The sequence below is a fragment of the Pan paniscus genome, chromosome 13 (genome assembly GCF_029289425.2).
Source record: "Pan paniscus chromosome 13, NHGRI_mPanPan1-v2.0_pri, whole genome shotgun sequence".
Classification (NCBI taxonomy): Eukaryota; Metazoa; Chordata; class Mammalia; order Primates; family Hominidae; genus Pan; species Pan paniscus.
This window is the reverse complement of record NC_073262.2, coordinates 4149478-4166427: the sequence shown is the minus strand read 5'-3', so window position 1 is coordinate 4166427 and position 16950 is coordinate 4149478.

The window sequence follows — 16950 nt, the reverse complement described above, 5'->3', positions numbered from 1 at the left end:
TGGCGGTGTTGCTGCTTCCATCTATACACAGATTGCCGTGTAGGTATTTCCATGTGTATTCAGAAGGCAGTGAAGATATTTCCATGTTTATACAGATGGTGGTGTAGATATTTCCATGTTTACACAGATGACTGTATAGGTATTTCCATGTTTATACAGATGTCGGTGTATCTATTTCCATGTTTATAGAGATAGCTGTGTAGATATTTCCATGTTTATACAGATAGCGGTGTAGATATTTCCATGTTTTTACAGATCGCGGTGTAGATATTTCCATGTTTATACAGATCGCGGTGTAGATATTTCCATGTTTATACAGATCGCCGTGTAGGTATTTCCATGTTTATACAGATAGCGGTGTAGATATTTCAATGTGTTTACAGATAGCAGTGTAGATAGTTCCATGTTACACAGATTGCGGTGCAGATATTTCCATGTTTATACAGACCGCGGTGTAGATATTTCCAGGTTTATACAGATAGCGGTGTAGATATTTCCATGTTTATATAGATAGCAGTGTAGTTATTTCCATGTATACACTCATGGCTCTGTAGATATTTCCATGTTTATACAGTTGGCGGTGGAGATATTTCCATGTTTATACAGATAACTTTGTAAGTATTTCCATGTTTATACAGATGTCGGTGTAGATATTTCGATGTTTATAGAGATAGCAGTGGAGATATTTCCATGTTTATACAGATAGCGGTGTAGATATTTCCATGTTTATTCTGATCGTTGTGTAGATATTTCCAGGTTTATAGAGATGGCGGTGTAGATATTTCCATGTACATAGAGATAGCGGTGTTGATTTTTCCATGTTTATAGAGATAGCGGTGTGGATATTTCCTTGCTTATACAGATAGGGGTGTAGATATTTCCATGTTTATACAGATAACGGTGTAGATATTTCCATGTTTATACAGATAGCAGTGTAGATATTTCCATGTTTATACAGACCGCGGTGTTGATATTTCCATGTTTATACAGATAGCGGTGCAGATATTACCATGTTTGTACAGATGGCTGTGTTGATACTTCCATCTATACACAGATGACCGTGTAGATATTTCAATGTTTATACAGATGGCGGCGCCGATATTTACATGGATATGTAGATAGCGGTGTCGATATTTCCATGTTTATACAGATAGCGGTGTAGATATTTCCATGTTTATACAGATCACGGTGTAGATATTTCCTTGTTTATACTAATACCGGTGTAGTTATTTCCATGTTTATACAGATAGCGGTGTAGATATTTCCATGTATATACATATGGCTGTGTAGATATTTCCATGTTTATACAGATGGCTGTGTAGGTATTTCCATGTTTATACAGATGACTTTGTAGGTATTTCCATGTTTATACAGATGGCGGTGTAGATATTTCCATGTTTATAGAGATAGCTGTGTAGATATTTCCATGTTTATACAAATAGCGATGTAGATATTTCCATGTTTATACAGATCGCGGTGTAGATATTTCCATTTTTATACAGATCGCGGTGTAGACGTTTCCATGTTTATACAGATGGCGGTGTAGATATTTCCATGTTTATACAGATGGCGGTGTAGATATTTCCATGTTTATAGAGATAGCTGTGTAGATATTTCCATGTTTATACAGACAGCGATGTAGATATTTCCATGTTTTCACAGATGGTGGTGTAGATATTTCCGTGTTTATACACATGGCGGAGTAGATATTTCCATCTTTATGGAGATGGCAGTGTAGATATTTTAATGTTTATAGAGATGGCGGTGTAGATATTTCCATGTTTATAGAGATAGCAGTGTAGATATTTACATGTTTATGCAGATGGCTGTGTAGATATTTCCATATGTATACAGATGGCATTGTAGATATTTCCATGTTTATACAGATGACTGTATAGGTAATTCCATGTTTTTACAGATGGCAGTGCAGATATTTCCATGTTTATAGAGATAGCGATGTATATATTTCCATGTTTGCACAGATGGCGGTGTTGATATTTCCATCTATACACAGATGGCCGTGTAGATATTTCCATGTTTATACAGATGGCGGCGTTGATATTTCCATGGACATGCAGATGGCGGTGTAGATATTTCCATGTTTATGCAGATAGCGGTGTAGTTATTTCCATGTTTACACAGATGGTGGTGTAGATATTTTCGTGTTTATACACATGACGGGGTAGATACTTCCATCTTTATGGAGATGGCAGTGTAGATATTTTCATGTTTATAGAGATGGCGGTGTAGATATTTCCATATTTATAGAGATAGCGGTGTACATATTTCCATCTTTCTACAGATGGCAGTGTAGTTATTTCCATGTTTATACAGATGGTCGTGTAGGTATTTCCATATTTATACAGATGTCTGTGTAGATATTTCCATGTGTATACAGATGGTATGGTAGGTATTTCCATGTTTATGCAGATGGTGGTGTAGATATTTCCATGTTTATTCAGATGAATGTGTAGATATTTCCATGTTTTTAGAGATGGCAGTGTAGATATTTCAATGTTTATAGAAATGGCGCTGTAGATATTTCCATGTTTAAACAGATAACGGTGGAGATATTTCCATGTTTATACAGACAGCAGTGGAGATATTTCCATGTTTATACACATAGTGGTGTACATATTTCCATGTTTAAAGAGACAGTGGTGTAGGTATTTCCATGTTTATACAGATAGCGGTGCCGATATTTCCATGTTTACACAGATGCCTTTGCAGATATTTCCATATTTATACAGAGGTCTGTGTAGATATTTCTATGTTTATACAGATGGCAGTGTAGATGTTTCCATGTTCCTACACATGAGTGTGTAGGTATTTCCATGTTTATACAGATGGCTTTGTAGATATTTCTATGTTTATAGAGATAGCAGTGCAGAGAATTCCATGTTTATACAGATAGCGGTGTATATATTTCAATGTTTATACAGTTCGTGGTGTAGATATTTCCATGTTTATACAGATACCGGTGAAGATATTTCCATGTTTATACCGACGGCAGTGTAGATATTTCCATGTTTATAGTGATAGCAGTGTAGATATTTCCATGTTTGTACAGATGGCGTTGTTGAGTTTTCCATCTATACACAGATTGCCGTGTAGGTATTTCCATGTGTATACAGATGGCATTGTAGATATTTCCATCTTTATACAGATGGTGGTGTAGATATTTCCATGTTTACACAGATGACTGTATAGGTATTTCCATGTCTTTACAGATGGCGGTGTAGATATTTCCATGTTTATAGAGATAGCTGTGTAGATATTTCCCTGTATATACACATGGCTCTGTAGATATTTCCATGTTTATAAAGATGGCGCTGTAGATATTTCCATGTTTATACAGATAACTTTGTAAGTATTTCCATGTTTATACAGACGGCGGTGTAGATATTTCGATGTTTATAGAGATAGCAGTGGAGATATTTCCATGTTTATACAGATAGCGGTGTAGATATTTCCATGTTTATACTGATCGTGGTGTAGATATTTCCATGTTCATAGAGATAGCGGTGTTGGTTTTTCCATGTTGACAGACATAGCGGTGTGGATATTTCCATATTTATACAGATAGGGGTGTAGATATTTCCATGTTTATAGAGATGGCGGTGTAGATATTTCCATGTTTATAGAGATCACGGTGTAGATATTTGCTTGTTTATACAAATAGCGGTGTAGTTATTTCCATGTTTATACAGATAGTTGTGTAGATATTTCCATGTATATACAGATTGCTGTGTACATATTTCCATGTTTATACCAATGGCTCTGTAGATATTTCCATGTTTATACAGATGACTTTGTAGGTATTTCCATGTTTATACAGATGGCGGTTTAGATATTTCCATGTTTATAGAGGTAGCTGTGTAGATATATCCATGTTTATACAGATAGCGGTGTAGATATTTCCATGTTTATACAGATCGCGGTGTAGTTATTTCCATGTTTATACAGATCGCGGTGTAGATATTTCCATGTTTATAGAGATATCGTTGTAGATATTTCCATGTTTACACAGATTGTGGTGTAGATATTTCCATCTTTCTACAGATGGCATTGTAGATATTTCCATGTTTATACAAATGGTGGTGTAGATATTTCCATGTTTATATAGATGATGGTGTAGATATTACCATGTTTATAAAGATAGCGGTGTAGATATTTCCATGTTTATACAGATCGTGGTGAAGATATTTCCACGTTTATACAGATCGTGGTGTAGATATTTCCATGTTTATACAGATAGCGGTGTAGATATTTCCATGTTTATAGAGATAGCGGTGTAGTTATTTCCATGTTTATAGACATAGCGGTGTAGATATTTCCATGTTTATATAGATGGCGTTGTAGATATTTCCATGTTTATACCGACAGCAGTGTTGGTATTTCCACGTTTAAACAGATAGCGATGTAGATATTTCCATGTTTATACAGCTCGCGGTGCAGATATTTATATCTTTATACAGAAGGCATTGTAGATATTTCCTTATTCACACAGATGGCGGTGTAGATGTTTCCATGTTTATACAGATGGCAGAGAAGTTAGTCCCATGTTTATGGAGATGGCAGTGTAGATATTTTAATGTTTATAGAGATGGCGGTGTAGATATTTCCATGTTTATAGAGATAGCAGTGTAAATATTTACATGTTTATACAGATGGCTGTGTAGGTATTTGCATGTGTATACAGATGGCATTGTAGATATTTCCATGTTTATACAGATGACAGTATACGTATTTCCATGTTTTTACAGACGGCAGTGCAGATATTTCCATGTTTGTAGAGATAGCAGTGTAGATATTTCCATGTTTCTACAGATGGCGGTGTTGATATTTCAATCTATACACAGATGGCCGTGTAGATATTTCCATGTTTATACAGATGGCGGCATAGAAATTTCCATGGACATGCAGATGGCGGTGTAGATATTTCCATGTTTAAACAGATTGCGGTGTAGATATTTCCATGTTTACACAGATGGTGGTGTAGATATTTCCGTGTTTATACACATGGCAGAGCAGATACTTCCATCTTTATGGAGATGGCAGTGTAGATATTTTCATGTTTATAGAAATGGCGGTGTAGATATTTCCATATTTATAGAGATAGCGGTGTAGATATTTCCCTCTTTCTACAGATGGCAGTGTAGATAATTCCATGTTTATACAGATGGCGGTGTAGATATTTCCATATTTATACAGATGTCTGTGTAGATATTTCCATTTGTATACAGATGGTATTGTAGGTATTTCCATGTTTATACAGATGGTGGTGAAGATATTTCCATGTTTATTCAGTTGACTGTGTAGATATTTCCATGTTTTTACAGATGGCAGTGTAGATATTTCAATGTTTATAGAGATGGCGCTGTAGATATTTCCATGTTTATACAGATAACGGTGGAGATATTTCCATGTTTATACAGAGAGCAGTGGAGATATTTCCATGTTTATACACATAGCGGTATACATATTTCCATGATTATAGAGACAGCGGTGTAGTTATTTCCATATTTATACAGACAGCGGTGCAGATATTTCCATGTTTACACAGATGCCTATGCAGATATTTCCATATTTATACAGAGGGCTGTGTAGATATTTCTATGTTTATACAGAAGGCAGTGTAGAGATTTAAATGTTCCTGCACATGACTGTGTAGGTATTTCCATGTTTATACAGATGTTTCGTAGGTAATTCCATGTTTATAGAGATAGCGGTGCAGATATTTCCATGTTTATACAGATAGCGGTGTATATATTTCCATGTTTATACAGATCATGGTGTTGATATTTCCATGTTGATACAGATACCGGTGTAGATATTTCCATGTTTATACAGACCGCATTGTGGATATTTCCATGTTTATAGAGATAGCAGTGTAGATATTTCCATGTTTGTACAGATGGCGGTGTTGATATTTCCAAGTGTTTACAGATACCGGTGTAGATAGTTCCATGTTTACACAGATTGCGGTGTAGATATTTCCATGTGTATACAGATGGTATTGTAGGTATTTCCATTTTTATACAGATGGTGGTGAAGATATTTCCATGTTAATTCAGATGATTGTGTAGATATTTCCATGTTTTTACAGATGGTCGTGTAGATATTTCCATATATATACAGATGTCTGTGTAGATATTTCCATGTGTATACAGATGGTATTGTAGGTATTTCCATGTTTATACAGATGGTGGTGTAGATATTTCCATGTTTATACTGTTGGCGGTGTAGATATTTCCATGTTTTTACAGATGGCAGTGTAGATATTTCAATGTTTATAGAGAATGCGCTGTAGATATTTCCATGTTTATACAGATAACGATAGAGATATTTCCATGTTTATACAGAGAGCAGTGGAGATATTTCCATGTTTATACACATAGCAGTGTACATATTTCCATGATTATAGAGACAGCGGTGTAGGTATTTCCATGTTTATACAGATAGCGGTGCAGATATTTCCATGTTTACACAGATGCCTATGCAGACATTTCCATATTTATACAGAGGGCTGTGTAGATATTTCTATGTTCATACAGAAGGCAGTGTAGATATTTAAATGTTCCTACACATGACTGTCTAGGTATTTCCATGTTTATACAGATGTCTTTGTAGATATTTCCATGTTTATAGAGATAGCGGTGCAGATATTTCCATGTTTATACAGATAGCGGTGTAGATATTTCCATGTTTATAGAGATAGTGGTGTAGATATTTCCATGTTTATACAGATAGCGGTGTAGATATTTCCATGTTTATACAGATCACGGTGTAGGTATTTCCATGTTTATAGAGATAGCGTTGTAGATATTTCAATGTTTATACAGATAGCAGTGTAGATATTTCCATGTTTATACAGACCACGGTGTAGATATTTCCATGTTTATACAGATAGCGGTGCAGATATTTTCATGTTTGTACAGATGGCGGAGTTGTTATTTCCATCTATACACAGATGACCGTGTAGATATTTCCATGTTTATACAGATGGCGGCGCAGATATTTCCATGGATATGTAGATGGCGGTGTAGATATTTCCATGTTCATACAGATAGCGGTGTAGTCATTTCCATGTTTATATGGATAGCGGTGTAGATATTTCCATGTATATACACATGGCTGCGTAGATATTTCCATGTTTATACAGATGGCGGTGTAGTTATTTCCATGTATATACAGAGAATTTTGTAAGTATTTCCATGTTTCTACAGATGGCGGCGTAGATATTTCGATGTTTATAGAGATAGCAGTGGAGATATTTCCATGTTTATACAGATAGGGGTGTAGATATTTCCATGTTTATAGAGATGGCGGTGTAGATATTTCCGTGTTTATACAGATCACGGTGTAGATATTTCCTTGTTTATACAAATAGCGGTGTAGTTATTTCCATGTTTATTCAGATAGCGGTGTAGATATTTCCATGTTTATACAGATGGCTGTGTAGATATTTCCATGTTTATACAGATGGATGTGTAGATATTTCCATGTTTATACAGATGACTTTGTAGGTATTTCCATGTTTATACAGATGGCAGTATAGATATTTCCATGTTTACACACAGAGCTGTGTAGATATTTCCATGTTTATAGAGATAGCGGTGTAGATATTTCCATATTTATACAGATCACGGTGTAGATATTTCCATGTTTATTCAGATCGTGGTGTAGATATTTCCATGTTTATACAGATAGCGGTGTAGATATTTCCATGTTTTTACAGAGAGCGGTGCAGATATTTCCATGTTTACACAGATTGCGGTGTAGATATTTCCATCTTTCTAAAGATGGCACTGTTGATATTTCCATGTTTATAAAGATGGCGGTGTAGATATTTCCATGTTTATATAGATGGTTGTGTAGATATTACCATGTTTATACAGATCGCGGTGTGGATATTTCCATGTTTACACAGATCGCGGTGTAGGTATTTCCATGTTTATACAGATGGCGGTGTAGATATTTCCATGTTTATACAGATAGCGGTGTAGATATTTCCATGTTTATAGAGATAGCGGTGTATTTCCATGTTTACAGACATAGCGCTGTAGATATTTCCATGTTTATATAGATGGCGTTTTAGTTATTTCCATGTTTATACCGTTAGCGGTGTTGGTATTTCCACGTTTATACAGATAGCTATGTAGATTTTCCATGTTTATACAGCTCGCGGTGCAGATATTTATATCTTTATACAGATGGCATTGTAGATATTTCCTTATTCACACAGATGGCGGTGTAGATGTTTCCATGTTTATACAGATGGCGGAGTAGTTACTTCCATGTTTATGGAGATGGCAGTGTAGATATTTTCATGTTTATAGAGATGGCGGTGTAGATATTTCCATGTTTATAGAGATAGCAGTGTAGATATTTACATGTTTATGCAGATGGCTGTGTAGATATTTCCATATGTATACAGATGGCATTGTAGATATTTCCATGTTTATACAGATGACTGTATAGGTAATTCCATGTTTTTACACATGGCAGTGCAGATATTTCCATGTTTATAGAGATAGCGATGTATATATTTCCATGTTTGCACAGATGGCGGTGTTGAAATTTCCATCTATACACAGATGGCCGTGTAGATAATTCCATGTTTATACAGATGGCGGCATTGATATTTCCATGGACATGCAGATGGCGGTGTAGATATTTCCATGTTTATGCAGATAGCGGTGTAGTTATTTCCATGTTTACACAGATGGTGGTGTAGATATTTTCGTGTTTATACACATGACGGGGTAGATACTTCCATCTTTATGGAGATGGCAGTGTAGATATTTTCATGTTTATAGAGATGACGGTGTAGATATTTCCATATTTATAGAGATAGCGGTGTACATATTTCCATCTTTCTACAGATGGCAGTGTAGTTATTTCCATGTTTATACAGATGGTCGTGTAGATATTTCAATATTTATACAGATGTCTGTGTAGATATTTCCATGTGTATACAGATGGTATGGTAGGAATTTCCATGTTTATGCAGATGGTGGTGTAGATATTTCCATGTTTATTCAGATGAATGTGTAGATATTTCCATGTTTTTAGAGATGGCAGTGTAGATATTTCAATGTTTATAGAGATGGCGCTGTAGATATTTCCATGTTTAAACAGATAACGGTGGAGATATTTCCATGTTTATACAGACAGCAATGGAGATATTTCCATGTTTATACACATAGTGGTGTACATATTTCCATGTTTAAAGAGACAGTGGTGTAGGTATTTCCATGTTTATACAGATAGCGGTGCCGATATTTCCATGTTTACACAGATGCCTTTGCAGATATTTCCATATTTATACAGAGGTCTGTGTAGATATTTCTATGTTTATACAGATGGCAGTGTAGATGTTTCCATGTTCCTACACATGAGTGTGTAGGTATTTCCATGTTTATACAGATGGCTTTGTAGATATTTCTATGTTTATAGAGATAGCAGTGCAAAAAATTCCATGTTTATACAGATAGCGGTGTATATATTTCCATGTTTATACAGATCGTGGTGTAGATATTTCCATGTTTATACAGATACCGGCCAAGATATTTCCATGTTTATACCGACGGCAGTGTAGATATTTCCATGTTTATAGAGATAGCAGTGTAGATATTTCCATGTTTGTACAGATGGCGTTGTTGAGTTTTCCATCTATACACAGATTGCCGTGTAAGTATTTCCATGTGTATACAGATGGCATTGTAGATATTTCCATGTTTATACAGATGGTGGTGTAGATATTTCCATGTTTACACAGATGACTGTATAGGTATTTCCATGTCTTTACAGATGGCGGTGTAGATATTTCCATGTTTATAGAGATAGCTGTGTAGATATTTCCCTGTATATACACATGGCTGTGTAGATATTTCCATGTTTATAAAGATGGCGCTGCAGATATTTCCATGTTTATACAGATAACTTTGTAAGTATTTCCATGTTTATACAGACGGCGGTGTAGATATTTCGATGTTTATAGAGATAGCAGTGGAGATATTTCCATGTTTATACAGATAGCGGTGTAGATATTTCCATGTTTATACTGATCGTGGTGTAGATATTTCCATGTTCATAGAGATAGCGGTGTTGGTTTTTCCAAGTTGACAGACATAGCGGTGTGGATATTTCCATATTTATACAGATAGGGGTGTAGATATTTCCTTGTTTATAGAGATGGCGGTGTAGATATTTCCATGTTTATAGAGATCACGGTGTAGATATTTGCTTGTTTATACAAATAGCGGTGTAGTTATTTCCATGTTTATACAGATAGTTGTGTAGATATTTCCATGTATATACAAATTGCTTTGTACATATTTCCATGTTTATACCAATGGCTCTGTAGATATTTCCATGTTTATACAGATGACTTTGTAGGTATTTCCATGTTTATACAGATGGCGGTGTAGATATTTCCATGTTTATAGAGATAGCTGTGTAGATATATCCATGTTTATACAGATAGCGGTGTAGATATTTCCATGTTTATACAGATCGCGGTGTAGTTATTTCCATGTTTATACAGATCGCGGTGTAGATATTTCCATGTTTATAGAGATAGCGGTGTAGATATTTCCATGTTTTTACAGATATCGTTGTAGATATTTCCATGTTTACACAGATTGTGGTGTAGATATTTCCATCTTTCTACAGATGGCATTGTAGATATTTCCATGTTTATACAAATGGTGGTGTAGATATTTCCATGTTTATATAGACGATGGTGTAGATATTACCATGTTTATAAAGATAGCGGTGTAGATATTTCCATGTTTATACAGATCGTGGTGAAGATATTTCCACGTTTATACAGATCGTGGTGTATATATTTCCATGTTTATACAGATAGCGGTGTAGATATTTCCATGTTTATAGAGATAGCGGTGTAGTTATTTCTATGTTTATAGACATAGCGGTGTAGATATTTCCATGTTTATATAGATGGCGTTGTAGATATTTCCATGTTTATACCGACAGATGTGTTGGTATTTCGCGTTTATACAGATAGCGATGTAGATTTTTCCATGTTTATACAGCTCGCGGTGCAGATATTTATATCTTTATACAGATGGCATTGTAGATATTTCCTTATTCACACAGATGGCGGTGTAGATGTTTCCATGTTTATACAGATGGCATAGAAGTTAGTTCCATGTTTATGGAGATGGCAGTGTAGATATTTTAATGTTTATAGAGATGGCAGTGTAGATATTTCCATGTTTATAGAGATAGCAGTGTAAATATTTACATGTTTATACAGATGGCTGTGTAGGTATTTGCATGTGTATACAGATGGCATTGTAGATATTTCCATGTTTATACAGATGACAGTATACGTATTTCCATGTTTTTACAGATGGCAGTGCAGATATTTCCATGTTTGTAGAGATAGCAGTGTAGATATTTCCATGTATCTACAGATGGCGGTGTTGATATTTCCATCTATACACAGATGGCCGTGTAGATATTTCCATGTTTATATAGATGGCGGCGTAGATATTTCCATGGACATGCAGATGGCGGTGTAGATATTTCCATGTTTAAACAGATTGCGGTGTAGATATTTCCATGTTTATTCAGTTGACTGTGTAGATATTTCCATGTTTTTACAGATGGCAGTGTAGATATTTCAATGTTTATAGAGATGGCGCTGTAGATATTTCCATGTTTATACAGATAACGGTGGAGATATTTCCATGTTTATACAGAGAGCAGTGGAGATATTCCCATGTTTATACACATAGCGGTATACATATTTCCATGATTATAGAGACAGCGGTGTAGTTATTTCCATATTTATACAGATAGCGGTGCAGATATTTCCATGTTTACACAGATGCCTATGCAGATATTTCCATATTTATACAGAGGGCTGTGTAGATATTTCTATGTTTATACAGAAGGCAGTGTAGAGATTTAAATGTTCCTGCACATGACTGTGTAGGTATTTCCATGTTTATACAGATGTTTCGTAGGTAATTCCATGTTTATAGAGATAGCGGTGCCGATATTTCCATGTTTATACAGATAGCGGTGTATATATTTCCATGTTTATACAGATCATGGTGTTGATATTTCCATGTTGATACAGATACCGGTGCAGATATTTCCATGTTTATACAGACCGCAGTGTAGATATTTCCATGTTTATAGAGATAGCAGTGTAGATATTTCCATGTTTGTACAGATGGCGGTGTTGATATTTCCAAGTGTTTACAGATCGCGGTGTAGATAGTTCCATGTTTACACAGATTGCGGTGTAGATATTTCCATGTGTATACAGATGGTATTGTAGGTATTTCCATTTTTATACAGATGGTGGTGAAGATATTTCCATGTTTATACTGTTGGCGGTGTAGATATTTCCATGTTTTTACAGATGGCAGTGTAGATATTTCAATGTTTATAGAGAATGCGCTGTAGATATTTCCATGTTTTTACAGATGGTCGTGTAGATATTTCCATATATATACAGATGTCTGTGTAGATATTTCCATGTGTATACAGATGGTATTGTAGGTATTTCCATGTTTATACAGATGGTGGTGTAGATATTTCCATGTTTATACTGTTGGCGGTGTAGATATTTCCATGTTTTTACAGATGGCAGTGTAGATATTTCAATGTTTATAGAGAATGCGCTGTAGATATTTCCATGTTTATACAGATAACGATAGAGATATTTCCATGTTTATACAGAGAGCAGTGGAGATATTTCCATGTTTATACACATAGCGGTGTACATATTTCCATGATTATAGAGACAGCGGTGTAGGTATTTCCATGTTTATACAGATAGCGGTGCAGATATTTCCATGTTTACACAGATGCCTATGCAGACATTTCCATATTTATACAGAGGGCTGTGTAGATATTTCTATGTTTATACAGAAGGCAGTGTAGATATTTAAATGTTCCTACACATGACTGTGTAGGTATTTCCATGTTTATACAGATGTCTTTGTAGATATTTCCATGTTTACAGAGATAGCGGTGCAGATATTTCCATGTTTATACAGATAGCGGTGTATATATTTCCATGTTTATACAGACCGCAGTTTAGATATTTCCATGTTTATAGAGATAGCAGTGTAGATATTTCCATGTTTGTACAGATGGCGGTGTTGATGTTTCCATCTATTCTCAGATTGCCGTGTAGGTATTTCCATGTGTATTCAGATGGCATTGAAGATATTTCCATGTTTATACAGATGGTGGTGTAGATATATCCATGTTTACACAGATGACAGTATAGGTATTTCCATGTTTATACAGACGGCGGTGTAGATATTTCCATGTTTATAGAGATAGCTCTGTAGATATTGCCATGTTTATACAGATTTCGGTGTAGATATTTCCATGTTTATACAGATCGCGGTGTAGATATTTCCATGTTTATACAGATCGCGGTGTAGATATTTCCATGTTTATACAGATAGCGGTGTAGATATTTCCAAGTGTTTACAGATAGCGGTGTAGATAGTTCCATGTTTACACAGATTGCAGTGTAGATATTTCCATCTTTCTACAGATGGCATTGTAGATATTTCCGTGTTTATACAGATGGCGGTGTAGATATTTCCATGTTTATATAGATGGTGGTGTAGATATTACCATGTTTATACAGGTAGCGGTGTAGATATTTCCATGTTTATACAGATTGTGGTGAAGATATTTCCATGTTTATACAGATTGCGGTGTAGGAATTTCCATGTTTATACAGATCGCGGTGTAGAAACTTCCATGTTTATACAGATAGCGTTGTTGATATTTCCATGTTTATACAGATAGCGATGTAGATATTTCCATGTTTACACAGACCGCGGTGAAGATATTTCCATCGTTATACAGATAGCGGTGCAGATATTTCCATGTTTGTACAGATGGCGGTGTTGATATTTACATCTATACACAGATGACCGTGTAGATATTTCCATGTTTATACAGATGGCGGCGCAGATATTTCCATGGATATGTAGATGGTAGTGTAGATATTTCCATGTTTATACAGATAGCGGTGTAGTTATTTCCATGTTTATATAGATAGCGGTGTAGATATTTCCATGTATATACACATGGCTGTGTAGATATTTCCATGTTTATACAGACGGCGGTGTACATATTTCCATGTTTATACAGATAACTTTGTAAGTATTTCCATCTTTATACAGATGGCGGTGTAGATATTTCGATGTTAATAGAGATAGCATTGGAGATATTTCCATGTTTATAGAGATAGCGTTGTAGATATTTTCATGTTTATATTTATCATGGTGTAGATATTTCCATGTTTATTGAGATGGCGGTGTAGATATTTCCATGTTCATAGACATAGTGGTGTTGATTTTTCCATGTTTACAGAGATAGCGGTGTGGATATTTCCATGTTTATACAGATAGGGGTGTAGATATTTCCATGTTTATAGAGATGGCGGTGTAGATATTTCCATGTTTATACAGATCACGGTGTAGATATTTGCTTGTTTATACAAATAGCGGTGTAGTTATTTCCATGTTTATACAGATAGCGGTGTAGATATTTCCATGTATATACAGATGGCTGTGTAGATATTTCCATGTTTTTACCACTGGCTGTGTAGATATTTCCATGTTTATACAGATGACTTTGTAGGTATTTCCATGTTTATACAGATGGCGGTGTAGATATTTCCATGTTTATAGAGATAGCTCTGAAGATATTTCCATGTTTATACAGATAGCGGTGTAGATATTTCCATGTTTATACAGATCGCGGTGTAGATATTTCCATGTTGATACAGATCGCGGTGTAGATATTTCCATGTGTATACAGATAGCGGTGTAGATATTTCAATGTTTTTACAGATATCGGTGTAGATATTTCCATGTTTACACAGATTGCGGTGTAGATATTTCCATCTTTCTACAGATGGCATTGTAGATATTTCCATTTTTATATAGATGGCCGTGTAGTTATTTCCATGTTTATAGAGATGGTGGTGTAGATATTACCATGTTTATACAGATAGCGGTGTAGATATTTCCACGTATATACAGATCGTGGTGAAGATATTTCCATGTGTCTACAGATCTCGGTGTAGATATTTCCATGTTTATACAGATCGCGGTGTAGATATTTCCATGTTTATACAGATAGCGGTGTAGATATATCCATGTTTATACAGATAGCAGTGTAGATATTTCCATGTTTATAGAGTTAGCGGTGTAGGTATTTCCATGTTTATAGACATAGCGGTGTACAGATTTCCATGTTCATATAGATGGCGTTGAAGATATTTCCATGTTTATACCGAGAGCGGTGTTGGTATTTCCACGTTTATACAGATATCGATGTAGATATTTCCATGTTTATAGAGCTCGCGGTGCATATATTTATATCTTTATACAGATGGCATTGTAGATATTTCCTTGTTCACACAGATGGCGGTGTAGATTTTTCCATGTTTTTACAGATGGCGGAGTAGTTAGTTCCATATTTATGGAGATGGCAGTGTAGATATTTTCATGGTTATAGAGATGGCGGTGTAGATATTTCCATGTTTATAGAGATAGCAGTGTAGATATTTACATGTTTATACAGATGGCTGTGTAGATATTTCCATGTGTATACAGATGGCATTGTAGATATTTCCATGTTTATACAGATGACTGTATAGGTATTTCCATGTTTTTACAGATGACAGTGCAGATATTTCCATGTTTATAGAGATAGTGGTGTAGATATTTCCATGTTTGTACAGATGGCGGTGTTGATATTTCCATCTATACACAGATGGCCGTGTAGATAATTCCATGTTTATACAGATGGCGGCGTAGATATTTCCATGGACATGCAGATGGCTGTGTAGATATTACCACGTTTATACAGATAGCGGTGAAGATATTTCCATGTTTACACAGATGGGGGTGCAGATATTTCCGTGTTTATACACGTAGCGGAGAAGATACTTCCATCTTTATGGAGACGGTAGTGTAGATATTTTCATGTTTATAGAGATGGCGGTGTTGATATTTCCATATATATAGAGATAGTGGTGTAGATATTTCCATCTTTCTACAGATGGCAGTATCGATATTTCCATGTTTATTCAGATGGCCGTGTAGATATTTCCATATTTATACAGATGTCTGTATAGATATTTCCATGTGTATACAGATGGTATTCTAGGTATTTCCATGTTTATACAGATGGTTGTGTAGATATTTCCATGTGTATACAGATGGTATTGTAGGTATTTCCATGTTTATACAGATGGTGGTGAAGATATTTCCATGTTTATTCAGATGACTGTGTAGATATTTCCATGTTTTTACAGATGGCAATGTAGATATTTCAATGTTTATAGAGATGGTGCTGTAGATATTTCCATGTTTACACAGATAACGGTGGAGATATTTCCATGTTTATACAGAGAGCAGTGGAGATATTTCCATGTTTATACACATAGCGGTGTACATATTTCCATGATTATAGAGACAGCGGTGTAGGTTTTTCCATGTTTATACAGATAGCGGTGCAGATATTTCCATGTTTACACAGATGCCTATGCAGATATTTCCATATTTATACAGAGGGCTGTGTAGATATTTCTATGTTTATACAGAAGGCAGTGTAGATATTTAAATGTTCCTACACATGACTGTGTAGGTATTTCCATGTTTATACAGATGTCTTTGTAGATATTTCCATGTTTATAGAGATATCGGTGCAGATATTTCCATGTTTATACAGATATCGGTGTAGATATTTCCATGTTTATACAGATGTGTGTGTAGATATTTCCATGTAAATGCAGATGGCGGTGTAGATATTTCCATGTTTATAGGGATGGCGGTGTAGTTATTTCTATGTTTATAGAGATAGCGGTGTAGATATTTCCATGTTCATACAGAAAGCGGTGTAGATATTTCCATGTTTATACAG